Here is a 26,706-nt window from a genome sequence, read left to right on the forward strand (position 1 = left end):
GTTATGTTCCACAGGAATGGCGCATAGCAAATGTGGTACCAATATACAAAAAAGGATCAAATAGCGATCCTGGAAACTACAGACCCGTAAGTCTAACTGCTGTGGTGGGGAAAATATTTGAGGGGTTTATTAGAGATGCTATCCTGGAGTATCTCACTGTGCACAACCTTATAACCCAGCGTCAGCATGGGTTTATGAGAGATCGGTCCTGTCAGACTAATCTGATTGGTTTCTACGAGGAGGTAAGTTCAAGACTGGATCTGGGGGACGCTGTGGATGTTGTATATCTGGACTTCTCAAAGGCATTTGACACCGTGCCACATAAAAGGTTGGTATACAAAATGAGACTGCTGGGAATAGGAGAAAATCTGTGTATCTGGGTAAGTAATTGGCTTAGTGATAGAAAACAGAGGGTGGTCATTAATGGCACATTCTCAGATTGGGTTGATGTTACCAGTGGAGTGCCACAGGGGTCAGTATTGGGGCCACTTCTTTTTAATATTTTTATTAATGACCTTGTAGTGGGTTTACACAGTCAAGTTTCAATATTTGCAGATGATACTAAGCTGTGTAAAGTAATAAATACTGAGGTCGATAGTTTAGCATTACAGAGGGATTTGTGGAAGCTTGAGGGATGGGCAGAGAAATGGTTGATGAGGTTTAATGTAGATAAATGTAAAGTTATGCACTTGGGCCATGGAAACAAAAAGTATAATTATGTTCTAAACGGTCAATTACTTAGTAAAACTGAAGCTGAAAAGGACTTGGGCGTATTGGTGGATGGTAAACTTAATTTTAGTGACCAGAGCCAGGCGGCTGCTGCTAAAGCAAATAAAATAATGGGATGTATCAAGAGAGGAATAGATTCTCATGATAAAGACATAGTTTTGCCCTTATACAAATCCCTGGTCAGACCACACATGGAATATTGTGTACAGTTTTGGGCACCAGTGTATAAAAAGGATATAATAGAGCTGGAACGGGTGCAAAGGAGAGCAACCAGGATTATTAGGGGAATGGGGGGATTAGAATACACTGACAGATTACAAAATTTGGGATTATTCAGTTTAGAAAAAAGACGACTGAGGGGAGACCTCATTACAATGTACAAATACCTGAACGGACAGTACAAGGATCTCTCCAAAGATCTTTTTATACCTAGGCCTGTGACCAGGACAAGGGGACATCCTCTACGCCTAGAGGAGAGGCGATTCTACCATCACCATAGACAAAGGTTCTTTACTGTAAGAGCAGTGAGACTATGGAACTCTCTGCCGCAGGAGGTTGTTATGGCCGACTCTATGTACATGTTCAAGAGAGGCCTGGATGACTTTCTGGAGAGAAAAAATATCACGGGTTATGGGGATAAAACATTTATTTAATTCTTGAAGGTTGGACTTGATGGACTTGCGTCTCCTTCCAGCCTTATATACTATGATACTATGATACTATGATAACTGAGATCCTCCATACCCCTTATCATTTTTGTGGCTCTACGTTGAACCCTCTCCAGCTCCAGGGCATCCTTTTTATGGACCGGTGCCCAGAACTGGACAGCATATACCAGGTGAGGCCGAACCAATGCCTTGTAGAGTGCTAATATTACATCCCTATCACGAGAGTCCATACCACTTTTGATACATGACAAGATCCTACTGGCTTTAGAGGTTGCTGATTGACATTGCATGCTGTTATTCAATTTATGATCTACTAGTACCCCCAGGTCCTTCTCAACAAGGGACTCTCTCATTTTTACTCATTTACTCCCCCAAGGACATATTTGCCCTTTGGATTATTAGTCCCCAGGTGCTTAACCTTACATTTATCCACATTAAACCTCATTTGCCAAGTGGATGACCAAACATTCAGTTTGTCCAAGTCACCCTACAGCCTACGAACATCCTCCATAGACTGTATTATACTACACAGCTTGGTGTCATCTGCAAAAATAGACACAGTGCTATTAATTCCTACCTCTATATCATTAATAAGTAGTGGGCCAAGCACAGAACCCTGGGGTACACCACTCATAACTGGTGACCAATCTGAGTAGGAATCATTGACCGCAACTCTCTGGATACGATCCTTCAGCCAGTTCTCAATCCAATTGCAAATAATTTCTGCCAAACCAATAGCCCTAAATTTACCCATCAGGCGTCTATGAGGGACAGTGTCAAATGCCTTTGCAGTCCAAGAACACAATGGGGGTCATTTACTAAGGGCCCGATTCGCGTTTTCCCGACGTGTTACCCGAATATTTCCGATTTGCGCCGCTTGTACATGAATTGCCCCGGGTTTTTGGCGCACGCGATCGGATTGTGGCGCATCGGGGCCGGCATGCGCGCGACAGAAATCGGGGGGGCGTGGCCGAACGAAAACCCGACGTATTCGGAAAAACCGCCGCATTTAAAAACCGAAAATGTGTCGCTTGGGGAGCGCTCACCTTCACCTTCTATGGGATGGTGCATTCCGGGGCGTTAAGATTATTTTCGGCGCTGCAGCGCCACCTGGTGGACGGCGGAGGAACTACCATCTTAAATCCCAGCCGGACCCGAATCCTGTGCAGAGAACGCGCCGCTGGATCACGAATGGGCCGGGTAAGTAAATGTGCCCCACTATTTTCCGTTTCTGTACTCGGGAGCAAAAACAAATTACAATCAGTGATTTAAAAAAGTGTGCTTTCTTTTATTATTTGATTTAAACAGAAAAAATGAAGCTCAGAGAGTCTTAATGGTACGGACTTGGCCTCTGCACTGGTAGTCAGTCTGTGAAAAAAGAATTGATCGTATGAGAGTCAAATAATGGTGACCTCGTGATGGTATATTGATGTAAATATAATATCAAGGGCTCACCTTGTTCGTTATTCGTATATATCTCAAGGATCAGAGGTAAGATAACTCTATAAGGCTCCTAGGGGAAATACCCAAGAAAATTCACCTTGGCCTTTGTGACTGTTGAAAGTAGTCAAATAGGGTCTTAGGTGAGAAAGGTAAAGATCCAAGCAGAGTACTTTAGAGTTTTCAACCATTGGGTTGTCCTGACTGAATCAGTGCAGGGGTTTAAAAAGGGTGCGCTGAGGCATAAGGATACGCCCCCCACCCCGTGTCACCTATGCCAGACAATCGTTTAGTTGCTTCCTGAGGCTGGGAGGCGGGCGAGATGGGCACATGCGCAGTGTACGCCGGACAGGGAAGGTTCCGGTGCAGAGTCGGTACTGGAACGCGACACGAGCATGCGCGCATCTGGCGGGGCCCCCAAGCGTGCGCACATGCCACCGCGCGTGCGCACTGAAACCCAATGTGCTCCGTCCACCATGGGCAGAATCCCAGAGGTGGGCGGATACAGAGCGGCAGAGGGGAGGAGACGCAAAAAGGTAAGTCAGTGAGAAACAGCGCAATCCTCATACATGATAGGTGTAAAAATAGAACACCTAGTAAATTGATGGACCAAAGCGTGCCTATGGCACTGGATTGGTCCAGATGCATAAAGAGGGATTTTGTAAGGCATATACAACAGAATGGCTCCGTACCGGGGCAGAGCAGTAATAACGGACAATTCGGGGCATTATTAATCCAACATATTAGTAAGGGTACTAATATACTAAACTATGCTATGGACTGTATGTGATAATCAGTCATATTAAAATAGTAAATTACAGAAAGCAAGAGAAACTCAGCTGTTCATTGAGACCTAGTGGAGATTCTGTATGCATATGGAAAATCCAACGTGCCTCTTTTTGTCTTAAGGTACGGTCCCAATTACCTCCTCTGTCTGGGGGTCTAACAAGATCAATGCCAATAAAGAAAAGACCTGTCATATCACCCTGTTGTTCATCATGGATGTGTCTAGCTAGCGGTTTATCCCTGTTGTGTCTTGTGTCACCCAAATGTTCGCCAATTCTGCGGCAGAATTCTCAAAAAGTTTTGCCGATATATTGTTTCCCGCATATACAAGTGGCCATATAGATGACCCCTAGGGATTTACAATTGATGAAATGGTAGATATCATACGTATTTCCTGTAGTGTGACTACTGAAGTTTTTACAGCTTTTGATTACTGGGCAAGCGATACACCCACTGCACCGATAACAGCCTTTAGTATTGTTACTGAGCCAAGTTTGCTCTCCTCTTGGTTTTGCAAAATGGCTGTGTACTACCCTGTCCTTAATATTGCGGCCTCTTCTAAAGGTAATGGAGGGCTGTGCTGCGGTGACAGGAATAAGGTCAGGGTCCATTCTCAGTATATGCCAATGTTTGGACAGTATCTTGCGTATGCTGTCTGTACCTCCGTCATAAGTGCTCGGGAGCAACAGAACAAACAAATCTTTAAAACAAGTTTCTTAAATGTACTCAGGATAACAAAATAACACATTTTCTTATTCACTGTTAGTGAAAAAAAATACAGCATATCACAGATATAATTCAAACCTGTCTCTATCAGTCATGGTGTACATTGTTTTGTTTGCCCCTCAACCCAACCTTGTATCTTCTGAGTTTAGGGTCGGCAGACATCTTGCTCTCCTGTGTGATGCTGTGCTGAGCTTCACTTTCCCTCTAGCCCCCACCCTTGCATTCCAGTATGAGCTCACACACACACACACACACTGACTTCATGCCATTAGTTTTTGAGGAGAGTACAGCTACAGACAGATAAGATCTTGTCCGGGGAGGCACAGTAGATGTATCTGTATGTGTTATAGGTGAAATATAGCAGAGCTGTGTATGTTATGGCTGCGACAGTAGTCATGTGCAATATGCATTGTCACAGTCTATGGGAATAGTCCCTTGGGACTAAAGTCAGTGGACTCCCTGGACCACCGCAGGAGATAACGATGCCAGACACAACCCAGGAGTGGAGTCTAAGTGGACTCCTGGTTTTTGCCAGAGCCCGCTGCAAAGCGGGGTGGTTTTGCCGCGCCGGGGAGCCACCAGGTCGCTCCACGGGTGCGACTAGGCCCGCGGTGGCAGCCAAGGTAGGGACACAGGGCAGGCAGGATCACAGGAAGGCAGGACCATGGGAAGGCAGGACCACGGAAAGGCAGGACCACGGGATGGCAGGACCTCGAGATGGCAAGACCTCGGGAAGGCAGGACCTTGGGATGGCAGGACCTCAGGAAGGCAGGACCTCGGGAAGGCAGGACCTCGGGATGGCTTGACCTCGGGATGGCAGGACCTTGGATGGACAGCTGGCAGGACCTCAGAAGGACGGCTGGAAGGCAGGACCTTGGAAGAACGGCTGGCAGGACCTCGGAAGAAATGGCTGGCAGCACCTCAGCAGGACGGCTGGCAGGACCTCGCCAGGATGGCTGGCAGGACCTCAAAAGACCAATAGGATACCGGACCGCCACAGGTAACCGGAACGCCGCGGGATAACCGGACCACCACAGGATTACAGGACCACCACAGGATTACAGGACAGCCACAGGATTACAGGACCGCCACAGGATTGGAACACGGGAACACCACAGGAACACGGGAACACCCCAGGAACACAGGAACACGGAGGCATCTGGAAATGTTCAGGAATCTCGGAGGCATCTGGAAACGCTCAGGAATCATGGAGGCACCTGGAAAGGCTTTCTCTTCAGTAGAATGACCTGAAGATCCGGCCAAGGATGCTGGGAGTCGCCAGGCTATAAATCCGAGCGGGGAATGCCATTGCCAATAAAAAGGATGCTGGCCCTATAAATTCTTGAAGAATCGGGACCTGAAGAGGTTAGTACAGGCGAGGTGGAAACAGGGCAGCACAGCAAAGCACGGGTGCACCCGCGATTCGCAACATGGATCACGGGGACACCCGTGACAAAGGACCACGGCTGCATAGCACAGCGGGACATCAGTGCCCCCATGATCCGAGACATGGCAGTACCCCCTCCCCCCTTAGGGCCCCTCTTCCCTTCTTCTTCAGACCGCTGTTCTTCCATCTTCACCTCCTCCAATAAATTCTTGGTAATGAGACACCTTAGGAGGAGAGCAGGCTCCGAGAAGACTTGGGAAACTGCCGGCTGGGTCGGCTCTCGGCACACCGGAGCGTCCTTAGGGGAGGCCGGTGGAGACTCTGGAGTGGCCTCATGGGAGGCGGGTAGAGACTCTGGAGCGGCCTCAGGGGAGGCCGGTGGAGACTCTGGAGCAGCCTCAGGGGAGACCAGCGGAGACTCTGGAGCAGCCTCAGGGGAGGCCGGTGGAGACTCTGGAACGGCCTCAGGGGAGGCCGGCGGAGACTCTGGAGTGGCCTCTGGCAAGCTGCGGAGGCTGAGGCGACTTCTGGAGAGCCGCTGGAGCAGCACTGGCAAGCTGCGGAGGCTGGGGTGCCACTGGAGCAGTACTGACAAGCTGCGGAGGCTGGGACCCCACTGGAGCAGCAATGGCAACCTGCAGAGTCGCTGGAGCAGCTCTGGGAAGCTGCAAAGTCGCTGGAGCAGCTCTTGGAAGCTGCAAAGTGGCTGGAGCAGCTCTGGGAAGCTACAGAGCCACTGGAGCAGCTCTGGGAAGCTGTGGAGCCACTGGGGCAACTCTGGGAAGCTATGGAGCCACTGGAGCAGCTCTGGAAAGCTGCGGAGACTGAGGCGCCGCTGGTCCATCTCTGGGAAGCTGCGGAGGCTGAGGCGCCGCTGGAGCAGCTCTGGGAAGCTGGGGAGGCTGAGGTGCTGCTGGAGCAGCTCTGGGAAGCTGCAGATGCTGAGGGGCCGCTGGAGCAGCTCTGGGAAGCTGCGGAGGCTGAGGTGCCGCTGGAGCAGCTCTGCAAAGCTGCGGAGTCTGAGGCATCGCTGGAGCAGCTCTGAGAAGCTGCAGAGGCTGAGGCGCCGCTGAAGCAGCTATGGGAAGCTGCAGAGGCTGAGCCGCCACTGGAGCAGCTCTGGGAAGCTGCGGAGGCTGAGGCGCCGCTGAAGCAGCTCTGGGAAGCTGTGGAGGCTAAGGTGCCGCTTGAGCAGCTCTGGAAAGCTGCGGAGGCTGAGGCGCCGCTGGAGCAGCTCTGGGAAGCTGCGGAGGCTGAGGCACCGCTGGAACAGCTCTGGGAAGCTGGGGAGGCTGAGGTGCTGCTGGAGCAGCTCTGGGAAGCTGCAGATGCTGAGGGGCCGCTGGAGCAGCTCTGGGAAGCTGCGGAGGCTGAGGTGCCGCTGGAGCAGCTCTGCAAAGCTGCGGAGTCTGAGGCATCGCTGGAGCAGCTCTGAGAAGCTGCAGAGGCTGAGGCGCCGCTGAAGCAGCTATGGGAAGCTGCAGAGGCTGAGCCGCCACTGGAGCAGCTCTGGGAAGCTGCGGAGGCTGAGGCGCCGCTGAAGCAGCTCTGGGAAGCTGTGGAGGCTAAGGTGCCGCTTGAGCAGCTCTGGAAAGCTGCGGAGGCTGAGGCGCCGCTGGAGCAGCTCTGGGAAGCTGCGGAGGCTGAGGCACCGCTGGAACAGCTCTGGGAAGCTGGGGAGGCTGAGGTGCTGCTGGAGCAGCTCTGGGAAGCTGCAGATGCTGAGGGGCCGCTGGAGCAGCTCTGGGAAGCTGCGGAGGCTGAGGTGCCGCTGGAGCAGCTCTGCAAAGCTGCGGAGTCTGAGGCATCGCTGGAGCAGCTCTGAGAAGCTGCAGAGGCTGAGGCGCCGCTGAAGCAGCTATGGGAAGCTGCAGAGGCTGAGCCGCCACTGGAGCAGCTCTGGGAAGCTGCGGAGGCTGAGGCGCCGCTGAAGCAGCTCTGGGAAGCTGCGGAGGCTAAGGTGCCGCTTGAGCAGCTCTGGAAAGCTGCGGAGGCTGAGGCGCCGCTGGAGCAGCTCTGGGAAGCTGCGGAGGCTGAGGCACCGCTGGAACAGCTCTGGGAAGCTGCAGAGGCTGAGGCGCCGCTGGAGCAACTCTGGAGCTGACTAAAGTCAGTGGACTCCCTGGACCACCTCGGGAGATAACGATGCCAGGTGCAACCCGGGAGCAGAGTCTAAGTGGACTCCTGGTCTTCGCCAAAGTGGGATGGTCTTGCTGCAGAGGGGAGCCACCAGGGCACTCCACGGGTGTGACTAGGCCCGTGGTGGCAGCCAAGGTAGGGACACAGGGCAGACAGGACCACGGGAAGGCAGGACCTCGTGAAGGCAGGACCTTGGGATGGCAGGACCTCGGGATGGCAGGACCTTGGGATGGAAGAAGAAGAAAAAGAAAGATGGGTCACTCACCAAAATGTGCAGTCTTTATTCAAGCCAGCAGAGTTACATTGAGAGGTGCCAGGCATGCCACAAACAACAGGCTGTTTCGTGCGTAACACGCTTTCTCAAGTCTGTGACATCATGTAATTGGCTGGAGCCTTGTATTAAACGAGTTTCGGTCAGGTTAGCATGGAAACAATAAAAAGTGAACCTCCACCACACAATAAAACGACTTACTACAGGTTCCAAGCACTAAGAATTTAGAGACTAAAATACAAACACTATCAGAAAAAGAGGTCCGCTTGTTCTGGACAATTGAATCCCTAAAATCATATCAAGCCAGTCATCGTGTTCCCCGAGGACTGAGATGTTATAAGGAACCTTCTATATATCAATCTGATCCCATGTTCACTCAAGAATGGAATACGTTGTTTAATCAACACTCATTAAATCTAATGCAACTAGTGATGAGACCAAACGAGTTGGAATATGAAAAGATTGTCACAGAATTATGCAAAGCCAAAATAGAACTCAGAACTAGACTAAATAAATCTCAACTACAAACATTTTTCAAAAAACTAGAGAAAAGAGTCACTATTTTTCATATCGAAACAAAAGAGAAAAAACTGGACAAATTTCAACATGATAAAGCAGACTATGACAATAATCAGGTTTTTATTTGGAATACGAAACCAAGAAAAGGGAATTCCATTTTGAAAAAAGGCCAGAATAAGAAAAAGGGAAGAAGACTTTCAAAATACTGGGTAACAGAATCTGATACGAGCACTTCAGAGGAAAGTACGAGTATGGAAGTATTCCCGTCTACAAGCCATACCCAACCGAAAGAAAAGAACCCAACTAAAGAGAGTAAGGAACACATACCCCCTTTAGGAAGAGAACCCGAAGAGGACGGCATTGCAGAAAATCAAAAGAGAAGCGGAACACCGAAACAGAAAAAAGTGTCACGGAGGAAACAGTAATAGGAGAACTTGACCGGACGAAAAGGAAAAAGATAAGGATAAAGAAAATGGAGATAAGAGGAACAGAAGAGTCATAAATTTATCCTCTACCGCTCTATCACAGGACTGTGTTGATTTATTATCAAAAGGACTAAGCTATGCACTAGTTGAGAACTTTAATGAGGTGGACTTTGAGATAGACCTATATAAAGCAATAAGAAAAATTAATTTGCACAAATGGTTTATCAATAATCCACGACGTCCTTCCATAATAAAAGAGGGTGAGACACCAGCAACTATAGGGTTTTATGGCTGATGTCTCGACTTCAGATAAAGAAACCCTAGAATTACTTTTCTCACTTAATGAAGGTGAAACAGAGGATATTGATACCATCGAAATACAAAGTTTCAGAGGGGGTATCAAATCAAAATTTTCTTCCCCCTTGTCCGCGGAAACACCCCTAGAGATTTTTCTAAATCAAGTACTTAAAGATGCTCGAGCTCAAATATATCCCACTATAAAAGCTTATTTATCTATTGGGAAAAAAAAGCTCTTGATATTCTGAAATCTACCGAGGGCATAGTTATCAAACCTGCGGACAAGGGGGGAATGTTGTAATTATGGATCAGGAATATTACATACGTGAAGCACACCGTCAATTATTAGATCGAGACACCTATACAGCCATGGACAAATGCCCATTATAAAAAGACAGGTTGCAAATCCATCTCAGCATCTATGTTGAGAGAGGGGTTTTGTCGGAACAGCTCAAAATCACTATTACCTCTATTTCCACGCAAACCTCACTGGTATTTTTTACCCAAAGTTCACAAATCTCTCATTGACCCCCCGGGCCGCCCGATTATGGCCAGGATCGGCTCTCTGACAGAGCCCCTCTCAAAATACATAGATTGGTTGCTTCGCCCATTACTCAAATATGTCCCTTCATATTTGAAGGATACCAATTCCTTGCTGAGAAATATTGAAGAGATAGAGTGGATAGATGGCTATAGCATAGCTTCAGTTGATGTGGAAAGCTTATACACCCGTATTCCCCAGGAGATGGCAGTTCATGCAGTCAGAAGGGTATTACAATCCACAAATAAGAGTGAAATGTACATTAATTTTGTGTGTGACTCTCTCCAATTTATCCTATCCCATAATGCATTCCAGTTTAACAACAAGTGGTTTTTACAGATCGTAGGAACAGCTATGGGGACCCCAGTCGCCTGTACTCTAGCAAATATCTTTTTAGCTGTTTTCAAAGAAGAGTATATTTTTACGACAAATAATCTATATATTAGGTACATTAAATCCTTCTCTAGATATGTGGATGATATTTTTCTGGTATGGGCAGGCTCAGAACTAGAATTCAAGGATTTTGTGGTGTATTTAAACAATAACAGTATGAACATGAAGTTCATATCAAAATTTAGACAAGAATCACTTGAGTTCTTAGACGTGATGGTTGTCATTGGTACGGAGGGGATATCAACGGAAGGGTTTAGGAAAGAGACCGCTACAAACTCCATGCTACATTATAAAAGCTTCCACCCTGTACACACTAAGGATGGCATCCCGTACAGCCAACTTCTGTGGCTACGCAGAATAAACAGCAGAGAAGATACCTTTAACTCTCAGGCGGATGAGTTGGAAACCCTCTTGAGAGAAAGAGGGTATCCCCCACAGGTATTAAAAAAAGACCGAACTAAAATTATAAAAATTAAACGATCAGAACTGTTAAATAGATTCAAAATAAAGTGGTCTCTAAGAAAAAAGACATACAACAAAGGAGGTTTACCTTCACATTTGGATATAGTCCCCAAGAAAATATTATCCGGTCTGCTATATTAGATAATTGGCATTTACTGGCCATGGACCCACAACTGCAAGAGATAGCAAGCACTAGACCACTGATTTCCTAAAGACGGAGCAGAACACTGAAAAGTGAACTGGTACATAGTCGATTTTCTTTAAGTCAGAACACATGGTTAGATCGCTCTGTCCCACATGGCAATTTTAAATGCGGCCAATTTAATTATTGTAATTGCAACCTCGGTAAAAAGACAGTAACTATGGGTGAGGTGGGTCACAAAGTGAGACACTTTTTTAACTGTAAATCACAATACGTGGTGTATGCCATATTCTGTCCCTGCCGGAGGTTTTATATTGGGAAAACGATCTGGCATTTACACACTCAATTCCGAGAACACATTAGTTCCATAAGGACCGGGCACGGCTCCCCTCGACTCATAGAGCACATCACGACAGCACACTCGGGTCGTGCAGAAGTGTTACGGTTCGCAGGTATTGATAGGGTTAATGTGAGCCCGTGGAGATAGGAACAGAGAGCTATTGAGATGTGAGGCCAGATGGATCATGCGTACCACAGCAATGGGACCAATAGGTCTAAATGACCGTAATGAATTAAGTGTATTTTTATAAAAATTGATATGTCTATATAGATAACTGAAAGTCTCTACTTACAATAACCAAGGGTGGTAAGAATCCATGTAGTTACTATCGTTTAATTGTGTGGTGGAGGTTCACTGTTTATTGTATCCATGGTAACCTGACTGGAACTCGTTTAATACGAGGCTGCTATCCATTACATGATGTCACAGACTTGAGAAATCGCGTTACACGTGAAACAGCCTCAATGTAACACTGCTGGCTTGAATAAAGACTGCACATTTTGGTGAGTGACCCGTCTTTCTTTTTCTTCTTCTTCCAATTCTGGATGATACATGTCTTTGGATTTTTAAGCGGAGTACACCGCCGTGTCAGTGTCTGAAAAAGTTCTGCATATCCTGTCAGTGCATGAGCTGTGCAGTAGACGCAGTTGCCTGCTTGTACTTTCCTTTTTCTCTTGGATGCCTTGGGATGGAAGGACCTCGGAAGGACGGCTGGCAGGACCTCGGAAGGATGGCTGGCAGGACCTTGGAAGGATGGCTGACAGGACCTCGGAAGGACGGCTGGCAGGACCTCAGCAGGATGGCTGGCAGGACCTCAGCAGGATGACTGGCAGAACCTCGGAAGACCAATAGGATACCGGACCGCCACAGGATAACCGGACCGCCACAGGATTACAGGACCGCCACAGGATTGGAACACGGGAACACCATAGGAACAGGGGAACACCGCAGGAACACGGGAACACGGAGGCGTCTGGAAACACTCATCAAACTCGGAGGCGTCAGAAAACGCTCAGGAATCACGGAGGCGTCTGAAAGACCTGAAGATCTGGCTGGGGATGCTGGGAGTCGCCAGGCTATATATCCGAACCGGGAATGCCAGTGCCAATAAGGAGGATGCAGGCTCTTTAAATTCTTGAAGAGTCGGGTGCGCGCGCCCTAGCAGCGGGAGCATGCGGCCTTGAAGGAAGGAGCCACGCGGACCACACGCCAGGACCCGAGGGGAAGCCAGGAGCCTGGAGAGGTGAGTACAGTCGAGGAGGAGCAGGGCAGCACAGCGGGACACGGGTGCCGCCGCGATCTGAGACATGGATCATGGGGTTACCCGTGACATGCATCTCATGGATCTAATCATCTCTCATTACCTCTCATCTCTGATCCATCTCATCTCTTTTTCTGTGTCAGATACTAATAGAATGTTCACAAGCTAAATGAAAGTGTATATAAACCAGTACACTGATAATCTAACCACACTGTAAGTACACAGCACTAGATGGGTCACAATTTGTCTACTTAGAGAGTCCCCGCCCACACTCTGGTATCTTACACTGACCATCACTGAGTGATGGGAGCTAAAACTAGAGGATTATAGTTTGAGTATTTTCTTTCATGGGCAAACTCCTTTAATGCAATTTTTAATTCAATGCATTTTATTCTGTATGTGGATATTTAATGGCTAATTTAAAAAAATGTATCTCCATTTCGTATTATTCCTGCAAAAAAATAAAGAGTTAACCAGCCTCCTAAATTCTTTTTGGAAATCTTGAGGTGTAGTTTTTAAAAATTGGATGAATTTGGGGGGGTGGTCATTAATATGACCTTTTAAAGCTTGGGTATGTTAAAGTGTTCTAAAGTTATTACCTGATAAAGTGACACATAGGGCTTGGTCTTCAAAGTGGAAATAAGCCTTGTTCTTATCACTATCACTATTACCATATTTCACCTGTGGCCATCTCAAATAAAGTATGAAATATTGTTTCTAAAATTATATTTTGTAAGCTAAATCTCCCCTCTCATTTAAAAAACAACCACATTCATATGCAAATGAGCTGAAGTTAGTCTGAGAGTAGTCATTTTTAGAGGACTAAAGGGGAGCATCACTTCTGATGCCCATATCTTATGCTCTCTAGTACTTTGTTCTGACTATAAGAATTTCATCTTCAAATTGCATCAAAAGCTTGTGGTTCTGTTAAAAACATAGTTGAGAATGTTAGCTGCAGATAAAAATCCAATACGTCCCTTTTTCTTTGACTACCGGTATCTCCAGTTCTTTAGCTCAGAGAACAAAAATCCTTCATATGATTTGAAAGTTAAGATTTAAGAAAGTTAATATTTCAAGGAAAACTACCATCTAAAAAACCCCTACATATACACACCTATGCTCCTCTTCATCTTGATCCTGGAAGTGTTCTACAGTAAGCTTGACACCATGGCATCACCTAGGAAAAGAAATTTATAATTAGCAGGTAGAAGTTTGGGGACAAGATGTCCGGCATTTCAGGCTGCTAATTATGCATGCCTATGTTGGAGAGGGAGGGGACATCAAGGAGGGCACATGCATAATTAGCAGCCCAGAGCACCGGATATCTTGTGTTGCTCACTCCAGAATAGGAGCCAGGATCAAGATGAAAAGGAGCATAGGTAAGTATGTGTAGGTGTTTTTTTTTTGTTTGTTTTTTTAAATGGTAGAATTCCTTTAACCATCTCTCGCCAATGGACTTTTTCCGATAGTTTTTTTTCGCTCCCCACCTTCAAAAATCCATAACTTTTCAAAAAAATTTCTACATATGAAGCTGTATAATGGCTTATAAAAAGGGTTTAAGGGTTAATGGATGTTATGTCCTTCACTTTTTTATTTGTTGGACCACCAAAAATGTTTGCATCATTTTTCATGAACTATTTAATTCTGGAATATAGCTGTCTCAGACAGCTTCTTTCATCATATGATTTTTGATAGTAGACGATGAAAAGAAGCTAGATTAACTAAGCACCATCTTTTTGAATGTATTCCAGCATTGTAATAGTATTAAAACTTATGTTAAAAGATGCTATTAAATGTGTAATGGTACATGGCAGAGGTCAGGATCTAGGTATGTATATATATATGAAAGTGTTAATGTATATAAAGATTATACATTAAAAGGGTTATTCGACTGGAATTTTACTTCTAAAGCTAATACGCTAATTATAGTCTTATGTAAGCTATTAGCAAAAATAGAAAATTGCCTTCTCCCTGAAGATAACTGCAGAACACTATATAGGAACGCTCATCATTTTATGTGGATTCCGGGCCACCGAGTTAGCCCTAAGAAGCAAAATTGCTGTAAATGAATAATTTCTTAATACTTTCTGAAAGCTCACCTTTTAGTGTACCTGCATTGGTTAATAAGCTTGGACCAACAGTATGGTAAAGTAATTTTTGAATCCATAATATTTGTAAGATATTAGTAGACACAGTGGATTTTTTTTCATTACTGAATGTAACCCATGCTGGGTATTTTAACCCTGTAATGACTTAGGCCTTTTTTGTTTTTGTGTTTCCATTTTTTACTCCCCACTTTCAAAATTCCATAACTTTTTATTTTTCTGTGGGCACAGCCCACAGATTGTACTTCCTTGTAACAGTATTTAAAGGGAACCTGTCTCCAGGACCTCATTTTCACTAAAGACAGGTTGCAAAATCCGATTATAGCTCCATTGCAAACATGCTTTTCTGCTTTCTGATTTTATATGTATTATTTATATACTTTAACTATTTACATTTGTGCTATTATCTTTTCATTTTTATGTTATTTGTATGTTTTTCTTTTATTAGAAAGTGATGTGTGTCTCGGGTGCTCCTGCGACCCATGTTTCAGGTAGCAGGCGCACCTGTGTGCCTCCGTGTTGCAGCTCTCACCAGCAGCCTCACTTACCTAGCCATGCTCCAGCGCTAATTGGCGTTGACCATCTAACAATCTATAAATACTCAACCTCTTCCTGTGACCCCTGCAGGATCTTTGAGCTTCGAAGCCTAAGAGAAAGCTATATTCCAAACCCTCTGCAATTATCCTGATTTCCCGTTGTGACCTTGATTCCTTTCCTGAATCCGATCCCATGCTGCCTAGCCTGACCTATTGCTATGTCCCCAATTCTAATCCTGTGCTGCCTGTCTTGACATCCTGCCTGTCCCTGACCACAAGTTTGCCTTACGATTCTGCACTACGCCTTTGCTGCCACCGGCACCACACCACAACAAGTCCAACCTGCTTTGCGGCAGGCTCTGGTGAAAACCGGCTACCACTTAGACTCCGGTCCCAGGTCTCAGCTTACGTCATTGTCCGTGGTGGTACAGAGGATCCACTACCTCTGATCCTGACAATGTGATGCTGCAGTTATCTTTAGGGAGAAGGCAATTTTCTATTTTTGCTAATGGCTTACATAAGACTATAATTAGCGTATTTGCTGTAGCAGTAAAATTCCAGTCGAATAACCCTTTTAATGTATAATGTGATGCTTAAATTTCCCGTTGGGATTAAGGAATTATCTTATGATAATAAATTCTAAATTCCCTTGAAAAGCAAACGGAACACTCAATATTCAGTTTTTTCCATGGCAGAAGTTCATCCCATAGTATCATAATGGAAAATGTTGAACAAAACACATTGATTCATCAAGTCTAACTAATAAAGCTACAACATAATAAACATTTTATGTAACTTTTTCAGATCATTTTAGTTTTTTGGTCATTGTCATCAGTATAATATTGGTTGGAGTCTGATACACAGATCCCACCTCAATCAAGTGTTCTAGGCCGAAGAACATATTAAACCATAAGTCAGATCCAAGGAGAGGACGGCACTCGCTGATACGATCCACAATCTTTATTTGGCGTACAGGCGAGCAGACATGTGAGGACGCCGAGGCCCAAAAGGTAGCAGGCTGTTTCGCGCTACTAGCGCTTTGTCAAACTTTGTCACGCTAGTAGCGCGAAACAGCCCGTTACCTTTTGGACCTCAGCGTCCTCACATGTCTGCTTGCCTGTACGCTAAATAAAGATTGTGGATCGTATCAGCGAGTGCCGTCCTATCCTTGGATCTGAACTATTACGTCTATTTACCTTTGGGACTTGAGCACCGCAGGTAATCCAATTGCATCTGAAGACCCCAGCAGGTACCACACCGTCTTTCTTTTTCGGGGGTTAACCAGCTAGAAGCAGTGGGGGTTGTGCCTGTTCTACTGCGATTCTTTTCTCCCTTGCTGTAATATTAAACTATAAGAGTGAGCTAATTACAATGTCCAAGTATCTGAGTGGAAAGTACAGAGATCATTCTAAGATTGTTCCCATAGTGGGGAAAAATATTTATCCAGACACCCCATTGTCACAGTAAGTTCATGAATCATGTTCCATCTTGAGAAACTAGTTCCTATATTATTTTCCTTTCAAGACTTCTAGGCCTTTAAAGGGAACCTGTCACCAGGAGACCCATTTTTAGCACTCCCCCAGTCCCCACATAGCATAGTACATACACTGCCAAAGTGTTTTTGTATTAAAAATAGGTTTTACAGAAAAAAAGATATGTTATATTGTACCTTTCATTAGCATGTGCTGTGTGACTAGGCAGTTGCCAAATGGGAGGGTCTGGAAAGGAGCAGTTCCCCCCCACCCTTGGGGAACAGGTACTCCATGTGACCTTTTCAAATATATAAAAACACCCATCACTTGGCTTAGCGACGCTCCCTGCTCCTCTACAGCCAATCCTGAGTGTTGGGAGTTATTCATATATTTGAAAAGGTCACATGACCCTCCCATTAGGCAACTGCCTAGTCACACAGCAGATGCTAATGAAATTTACAATATAACATATCTTTTTTTCTGTAAAACCCATTTTTTATACAAAAACACTCTGGCAGTGTAGGTACTATGCTCTGTGTGGACTGGGGGAGTGCTAAAAATGGGTCTCCTGGTGACAGGTTCCCTTTAAAGAGAACCCGTCATGCAAAATAACCCCCCTAAACTAAATATATTTTCATAAACTGCCATTAGAGAGCATTGCCTCTATCCCTTCATTGTCCCTCTACATGCCTGTAAACCTAAGCAATGAGGTCCTAAAGCTGTATGCAAATGACCTGTGAAATGTCCAATGAAGCATTAGCATATTCAAGCTGTCCACTCTATTCATGAGTGGGAGGCACAGCCACACCCCCAGTGCATGACTGACAGCCTGTATAATGATGTGAGGCTGTATAATGATGTGAGGCTGTATAATGATGTGCTTCCTGGTGCTGGCGCCCCCTGCAGCCTGTGTGTGCATGTGTGTGTGTTTAGGAGAGATACAGCAGCTCCAGGCAGCCATGTTACAGCAGAACATGTCAGATTCATGTGTAGCTGATGTCTGTGTCTCTCTCCTGTATATTAGGAGGATGCAGCATGTCAGTATATGCAGCACACACTAGCCATGCTTTACTATACATTACACACAGACATGAGCAGGGGGAGGAGAGGGGAGGGGTAACAGGGGTGACATCACTGCCTCTGACCATGTGACCAGCCTCATTTACATGATAAAAAATAGATGATTTTACAATGAATAATGTATGAAATAACTAGATAAAGGCTGGGATGGGATCCTTGTGAGCTGCTCCAACAGGTAGTAGTGACAGGACAAGTGGCAGAGACCTGATGACAGGTGTCCTTTAAACTTGTCCAGCATTTCAAACATTACAACATCCTGAAGTAGTGAGTTCCCTAGTCTCACTGCTGTTATAGTAAATAATCTCTAACTATGGTGAAACCATCTTTTCTCTAGTTTAGACAAAGAAGATTTCTCCTTATCATCATAACCTTTCTTTGTATTCTAATGCATTTGTAATTACAATTGCTTTCCACTTTGCACTTACTATAAAAATTACTTTCTTATCTACTAGCATTCACAAGTGTACACAGTACTCCATATATGGTCTGACTAGTGAGTTTCCGAAGGACAAAAAATTGCCTTATCACTAGCATCTATACCTCCATTGATTCATTATATAATTTTATTGTCCTTGACAGCAGTTCCATGGAGATGCTTGCTAAAATTAGGTTTACTGCCCACTACTTCCCCAAGTCTTTGACACTGCTGTTTCAGCAGTGACTCTTTACACTAGAAATCACTCCTACTGTGCTGCTCTCAAGTACAGCCACAAGTACATCATGCCCGCTCTGCTGTGGTCATTGCTCAACCTCGGACCTCACATCCTCGGGAAGTAAGGTAATACAAGGCTTAGAGGTATCAGTACAAGTGTAGTTGTGGTTGTTTTGCAGTTTGAATACTGCTCCTCCCCATGTGCAGGTGCTTTGCATGTGGGTGAGGAGACGGGAATTAAATATTATATGCTAATTCATTGATGAATTATAAATGGTACAAAAGGAGTTCTTTGGTTGAACCTCCCTTATGCTTTCATGGGTGCCAATTTTTATTACCATGGGATAATAGCTCTTTCTTGGAGAATCATCCTTTGCTGGTTGATCAGTATAAAGGCAACTTATATGGATAAATAATCTGTCTTCTGCTTAATACTGTTGCTAACATCTATTCGATACTAACAAGATCCTGTGAGACTGGCAGGCTTCAGTGCATATGTGACACTAATCGGATGTTGATAATATATACTTTTGTAGAAATTTTAGTTATTCATCTATGGGATACTAACACCTAATACTGATAACCAACACCTGCTATTGATTCTGTGGAGATCTGGATTACTGATTTAGCTGGGCAGTAATACATCAGTATTACTGTTATTATAGACACTGTTAGTTAGCTAAAGTACCTTAACCATGTTAGGTTCAGTGTTGGGGAGGTAAAAGAGGTACGCTGGGCTAATCTGGGGATAAACAAACCCGGGGATATAAGGTTTCTAGGTTTAAGCTGATATTGGTTGTAACTGGTATAAAAAGGTGTGACTTTTTGTGCAAGATAGGGTAAAATATTCAGACAATGAAAAATCTATTAACCCTGGTTGCACTTGAGAATATTTATTAGCACAGACTGGATAGAGAAACAATATGGCTCCCAATATGGGGAATTAGGAATTTTATACTGAAAGTGAAGGGATTCTAGCACAAATTCTGGCAACTGCTCAAGAGACTAAAGAATCAGTTGCAGAGGTTAAAAGATTAGTTACCACAATAATATGGGACGATTTGAATACACTGAGAGATAAATTTAAGACAGTCGTGAAGACCCTTAAAAATGTTAAAGGAGAATTCAAAGTGATATGGGAAGAGGATAATTTTTTGAAAGAAGAAAATCACAGTATTAATTAAAAGTCAATCCTGAAGCTTTTCATTCCTTCTGACAGAGAAAATGAAGGGGAAAACCAAACATAGTGGCAACGTCATAGAGTGGTGGAGGGTGAAAACAGCATTATCGAAATCAGAGGGTGTTCCAAGGAGACAGAGGTCAGTTGACAGCAGAATAGCACAATAACAGATTATGAGTAGGCCGCTGAGTGGCAAATTATGGAGGTGGCAGCAACATCGTAGGTCACAGTATGGCACAATGACACAGTGTGGAGGTGGCGGCAGCAGCAGGAGGTCAGAGAGTGGCACCATGACAAATTCTGGAGGTGGCAGCAACATGGTAGGCCACAAAGTGGCACAATGACAAAGTGTGGAGATGGCGGCACTAGCAGCAGGAGGTCATAGAGTGGCACAATCACAGTGTGTGTAGGTGGGCGGCAGCAGTAGCAGCAGCATGAGGTCAGACAGTGGCACAATGACAAATTCTGGAGGTGGCAGCAACATGGACTTTGAGCAAAAATCACTCCATCAACTATGTGGATTTGACACAGATTTATTGATATCTGTCACAGGTGCTCCCACAATCCATGTCACGAATCGCGTGCACCCCTCTCTGTGGTGCTGCCCCTGCTGTCTCTGCATCTCAAGACTTTCCTCTTCAAGCTCCTGCTTCCGTCAGGCCTAGGCCCTGCCGTGTTCCCGCTCCCTAGGTTGTGCGCGGGGCGGTACTCTGAGATTTAAAGGGCCAGCGCACAGGTGATTGATGCTGGCCACTTCCAGGTCTGCATTTAATCCAGCGGCTTGAATCATTGCCTGCCCGATCTTCAAACTTTATCCTGGATAGTGAAAGCTCCTCTGTGTTTCCTGCATTCCTGTCCTGTGATCCTGTTCCAGTGTTCTAGCCTGTTCCTGCGTTCCATTTCCATGTTCCTGCTCCCGTGTTTCTGAGTTCCATTGTCTCCCCTGCTGCTGTTCTCCTGCTGTCACCCCGGGCTCGAACTGTGTCCTGCAATTCTACCTTGGCTGCCACCACAGGCTAGTCACACCTGTGGAACAACCTAAGGGCTCCCGACCGCAGCAAGACCATCCCGCTTTGCAGCGAGCTCTGGTGAAGACCTGGTGCCACTTAGACTCCGGTCCCAGGTGTCGGCTAGTACCATCTCCTGAGCAAAAATCAGCTACTGTGTACAAGCAGGTAGACGCTAGAGACAGCACATGCAGGGTGAAATGACAGGATTGCAAATGACTGTCTGTTTTTATAGGACTGTGACATCACATAAGTCTGATTGGCTTATATGTCTGCACATGCTTCTTGGAGAATGGAGGCGTCGTCCCTTTTGCCTGCTTTCAAACTGAGGTTTTAGGAGCTTTGGAGGACCTTCAGATTTCCAGAAATGGCTCTTATGTACATGTGTATTGAAAGCAGGAACAGATGTATGTGGATTCCATGGGTGAAGGTTCTTCTCAGTATAAAAGGCTAGCAGGCTTTGGCCTCCAGCTGCCGCCCACACCGCCTTTATTATAATCCACTACGGTTCATAAAATGCAGGGTCACTTGGGCTTCATGCCATAAATTGCCAGCGATACCTTTGAATGCTAGAATGTATCTCTGGCTCTCGTTACCTAGAGAGGTTGCTGGCCACCATCAAATTTCTTATTTACCTTCTGCAGTCTGGTAAGTATCCATCCCATTCAGGTAATATGTTATATATCTGTGTTTCCAGTGATATTGCCCTTATGTGCCGGGAACTTTGTTCTATTATCACCCCATATTATTTTAGTAGCACATTTCCTAGCTTCCCAGTTCTGTGTATTTTTGTTTTACTTTTCTGCCACTTATACTGTTCCCCACAATATATGATCTAAAATATTCTACTTATACTGTTTCCCATGCATCTTTATATTTGTTGCCAAATTATGCTATACATTATTGTTGTATATGCTGTTAATCTATGGTTATTTCTCTATACAAATGTTACTTGTCCAGTTGATACACATACTATTTAGGTCACCTTCGCTATATACATGTACTGCTATGTTATAATTTTTCTTATTTTATATATTCCTTATAATATTCTAATGCCTGATGTAGGTCTATGTTAGACCAAAATATTGCATAAGAATAAATTCATGTTCTTTAGGATTGCTAATCTCTGATCTGAAATAAACAACTTTTGAAATTTGCATTACAAAGAAGTTTTTTTCATACATATGAAATGGATTGGTATCCTATTTGTGCACCCTATTTAATCCTTTGTGAGGTGTGTGCCCTTTAAAGAAAAAACATTTTCAGACTGGATTTCAGTAAAAAGCAGAGAAGCACAATGAGAAGAACACTTTTTTAAAATACTTTATTTTTTCATTTTTAAGAATACAAACGGGGATCTTAGGAGGCTTCCAATTGAGCAAAATAACCTTCCTGCCGTAGAACATTAGCAAACTGAACAAAACACTCTGAAGAATGTCCCCGACTAGACCAAGAAGACACACTCGAGGGGAGCAGACACCAGGAAGGCCCAGACGTTCGTTAATGTAGGAATGAATGTCCATCAAATAATCCTGAATGGATGGCCATTCCCAAACCATGTAAAAAAAAAAAGGTACCCGTACCCTCCCCGCAAATAGAACACATGTCTGAGGGGATTCTTTGCATCTGACGCAAGCGCAATGGGGTCAAGTACTTTACTTGTATCAACTGGTCTTGTTCACTAATAACTGTTGAGTGCCAGTTATGTGTAATTTCTTTAAGATGGTCATCTAGATCAGGGATATCTCTTTGCCAAACATGGAAGCTTCTCTCAGCAGGAGAGGGCTAAGAATCCATTAGTTGCTTATGGAAGGTGAATGTGGGTTTCTCAATGTCTTTAGTTCTAGCCAGGGGCGTTGCTAGGGTGGTAAAAGATCCGGGGCACGGGCCCAAATGCTTGTGTATCAGACTTTTAGTAATGCCCCCCCCCCCTGTACATAACCCCTCACATGTGGCTGTGCCAATAACAACTTTATTGACAGTGTATACAGCTACAGAAACCACAGGAGAAACCCCTACTTTTTCCCTCCAGTGACTGCAGGTGACGCGTCCTCCATCTTCTCCATTAGACATCACCACATCTTATGTTCCTCATTGTCCCTATATCTTGGACAGTGTTATTCTGCTGCTGCCCCTAACAATCTCCCCCAAATACTGTAAGGCTTGCATTTAAACACCAGGAGCTTGTTACCCATCACACTGGTATCACTATAAACGCAAATGAGATCAAACTGAGGCCTGTTCTAGTGCCACGCCCCAAGAAATGTCCCCCACACAGCCCCCAGTAACATGCCACACACAGATACCCCCAGTAACATGCTACACACAGCCCCCCAGTAACGTGCTACACACAGCCCCCCCAGTAACATGCCCCACACAGATACCCCCAGTAACGTGCTACACACAGCCCCCCAGTAACATGCACCACACAGATACCCCCAGTAACGTGCTACACACAGCCCCCCAGTAACATGCCCCACACAGATACCCCCAGTAACGTGCTACACACAGCCCTCCAGTAACGTGCCCCACACAGATACCCCCAGTAATGTTCCCCACACAGTAAAGACCCCTATACATCTACCACCAGTAATGTCCACCATACAAACCCCCGCTATTGTTCCCCTCCCAGTAATGTCCTTCACAGCTACCCCCCAGTAATGTGCCCCCACACAGCCCCCCCAGTAAGTAATGTGCCCACACAGCCCCCCCCCAGTAGGTAATGTGCCCCCACACAGCCCCCCCCCAGTAGGTAATGTGCCCCCACACAGCTACTCCCAGTTGGTAATGTGCCCCCACACAGCTACCCCCAGTAAGTAATGTGCCCACACAGCCCCCCCCCAGTAGGTAATGTGCTCCCACACAGCCCCCCAGTAGGTAATGTGCCCCCACACAGCCCCCCAGTAATGTCCTCACACAGCCTCCCCAGTAAGTAATGTCCCCCACGCAGCCCCCCCAATCAGTAATGTCCCCACACAGCCCCCCAGTAAGTAATGTGCCCCCACACAGCTACTCCCAGTAGGTAATGTGCCCCAACACAGCCTCCCAGTAGGTAATGTGCCCCAACACAGCCCCCCAGTAGATAATGTCCCCCACACAGCCCCCCAGTAAGTAATGTGCCCCCACACAGCTACCCCCAGTAAGTAATGTGCCCCCACACAGCTACTCCCAGTAGGTAATATGCCCCCACACAGCCCCCCAGTAAGTAATGTGCCCCCACACAGCTACCACCAGTAAGTAATGTGCCCCCACACAACTACCCCCAGTAAGTAATGTGCCCCCACACAGCCCCCCCCCCAGTAGGTAATGTGCCCCCACACAGCCCTCCAGTAATGTCCTCACACAGCCTCCCCAGTAACTAATGTGCCCCCACACAGCCCCCCCCAATAAGTAATGTCCCCACACAGCCCCCCAGTAAGTAATGTGCCCCCACAAAGCCCCCCCCCAGTAAGTAATGTGCCCCCACAGCTACCCCAGTAATGTGCCCCCACACAGCTACTCCTAGTAGGTAATGTGCCCCCACACAGCCCCCCCAGTAGGTAATGTGCCCCCACACAGCCCCCCCAGTAGGTAATATGCCCCCACACAGCCCCCCCAGTAAGTAATGTCCCCCCACACAGCCCCCCAGTAAGGAATGTGCCTCCACACAGCCTCCCGAGTAACTAATGTGCCCCCACACAGCCCCCCCCAGTAAGTAATGTGCCCCCACAGCTACCCCCAGTAATGTGCCCCCCACACAGCTACTCCCAGTAGGTAATGTGCCCCCACACAACCCCCCCCCCCCAGTAGGTAATGTGCCCCCACACAGCCCCCCCAGTAGGTAATATGTCCCCATACAGCCCCCCAGTAAGTAATGTGCCCACACAGCCCCCCCAGTAGGTAATGTGCCCCCACACAGCCTCCCCAGTAACTAATGTGCCCCCACACAGACCCCTCCAATAAGTAATGTCCCCACACAGCCCCCCAGTAAGTAATGTGCCCCCACACAGCTTTCCAGTAGATAATGTCCCCCACACAGCTACTCCCAGTAAGTAATGTGCCCCCACACAGCTACTCCCAGTAGGTAATGTGCCCCCACACAGCTACTCCCAGTAAGTAATGTGCCCCCACACAGCACCCCAGTAAGTAATGTGCCCCCACACAGCTACTCCCAGTAAGTAATGTGCCCCCACACAGCCCCCCCAGTAAGTAATGTCTCCCACACAGCCCCCCAGTAAGTAATGTTCCCCCACACAGCCCCCCAGTAAGTATTGTGCCCACACACAACCCCCCAGTAAGTAATGTGCCCACACCAGCCCCTCAGTAAGTAATGTCTCCCACATAGCCCCCCAGTAAGTAATGTGCCCCCACACAGCTACTCCCAGTAAGTAATGTGCCCCCACACAGCCCCCCCCAGTAAGTAATGTCTCCCACACAGCCCCCCAGTAAGTAATGTTCCCCCACACAGCCCCCCAGTAAGTATTGTGCCCACACACAACCCCCCAGTAAGTAATGTGCCCACACCAGCCCCTCAGTAAGTAATGTCTCCCACACAGCCCCCCAGTAAGTAATGTCTCCCACACAGCCCCCCAGTAAGTAATGTCTCCCACACAGCCCCCCAGTAAGTAATGTCTCCCACACAGCCCCACTTACCTCAGTGATGCAGGTCTATGTGTTCACTGTGTGTTTCCCTGGCAGGTCATGTGACCATGACATCATCACAGGTCCTTCAGAATATTATTCCTCCAGAGGCTGCAGCTCCTGCTGGGGAAAGCAGTGACTGCACTCCTTCTCATTACGATCTGTGGAGATCGTGATGAGAGAGAGGAGGATGCGCAGGGGAGATCCGGGGCTCCAACCAAAAGATCCGGGGCACAAGCCCCGGATCTTTTGACCTAGCGACCCCCCTGGTTCTAGCAATGGCCTCAATGGGACTGTGCTCAAGCTTTAGTTCCTCCCTCCCGTACTGGAAGGCTGTTGGAGCTAAATTATATTCTTGGCTAAGGGATGCAAAAGTTCTGAGAGAGCCATTCTGGTACAACTGAGTCAAATATTCAATCCCCTTGCGTGCCCAAAACTCAAAGTCTGGCAGAGATTTCAGCTTGGGTAAAAAAGGGTTATATCAGAGGGGAGTAACCTGAGACCAGGCCCTAGAGTCATCCACTCGATTGTCTACTACTCTGTTCCATATTGTCACTGTTGCCACCTTATTTGTACTATAGTAAGGCCCATGGACCTTTCCTCCCCTGTAAACAAAGTTGGTCAGTGCTTCATATGAACCCATAAGTGCCGCTTCTAGGACTACAGCTGGGTTATTGGAATCCGCCTTTATCCACCACATTGCATATGTCAAGTGTACTGCCTGGTAGTAGTTCTTCTACCACAGTCTGGGGAGTCTCAATCCTGGATAGATAAGCCAAAGTCTTCCCTCCATTATCACCGTCAGCAAAAGTATGTTGCCTTTGGCTCAACAGTTTTCTAGTGGTATACTCCATCAAGTGTAGGTTACACTGTCTCTGTATCCCCAACCAAGTTTCTCTATCAGCATCTGATTGAGTCGACTGATAAGTCTGTTCTGGTCCTTGTGAGCCACAACTTCACGCTGTGCGCTGCAATTGCACAAATTAGGATACCCCCCGAGACAGCATTGTTAGCATCCCATTCTGTTAATGGGTTAGAGGACTCTTCATTATTAATCCAATAGGCTTCATTCTCTTCCTGGCAGCTCACTTTTACTGGTATGACATGTAGCCAAAAAGGATTCAGTTTCCACGTCCATTCTGGGCTACTAAGGGGCTGTGAAATAGACACTAGTAAGGGAGCATGGTCTGAGATACCCCTGGGAAGGTATCTCACTTCCGCAATTTGGGACAGGAGATCCCAACTTGCGAAAGCTAGATCAATCCTGGATAACAATTGAGTCACGGGGTAGTAACACGAGAATTGGAAGCCTCCACTAGGGCTTTTTCATGTCTGGGAGAGGGACAGAGGCGATCTTTTAGCGGGTCTAGAGCAGAGTTAAAATCCCCTAGATGAATGTATGGAACCTAGGGATATAATGTAATTTTAGCTATCAGTTTCCTCAACACTGAGACCTCGAAGGGGGAGGGGACATAAATTCCCGAACCACATATCGAGGCATGGATAACTACAAAGTTCCTTGAGGGGT

Source organism: Engystomops pustulosus, chromosome 5, assembly GCF_040894005.1.
Source record: "Engystomops pustulosus chromosome 5, aEngPut4.maternal, whole genome shotgun sequence".
Taxonomy (NCBI): domain Eukaryota; kingdom Metazoa; phylum Chordata; class Amphibia; order Anura; family Leptodactylidae; genus Engystomops; species Engystomops pustulosus.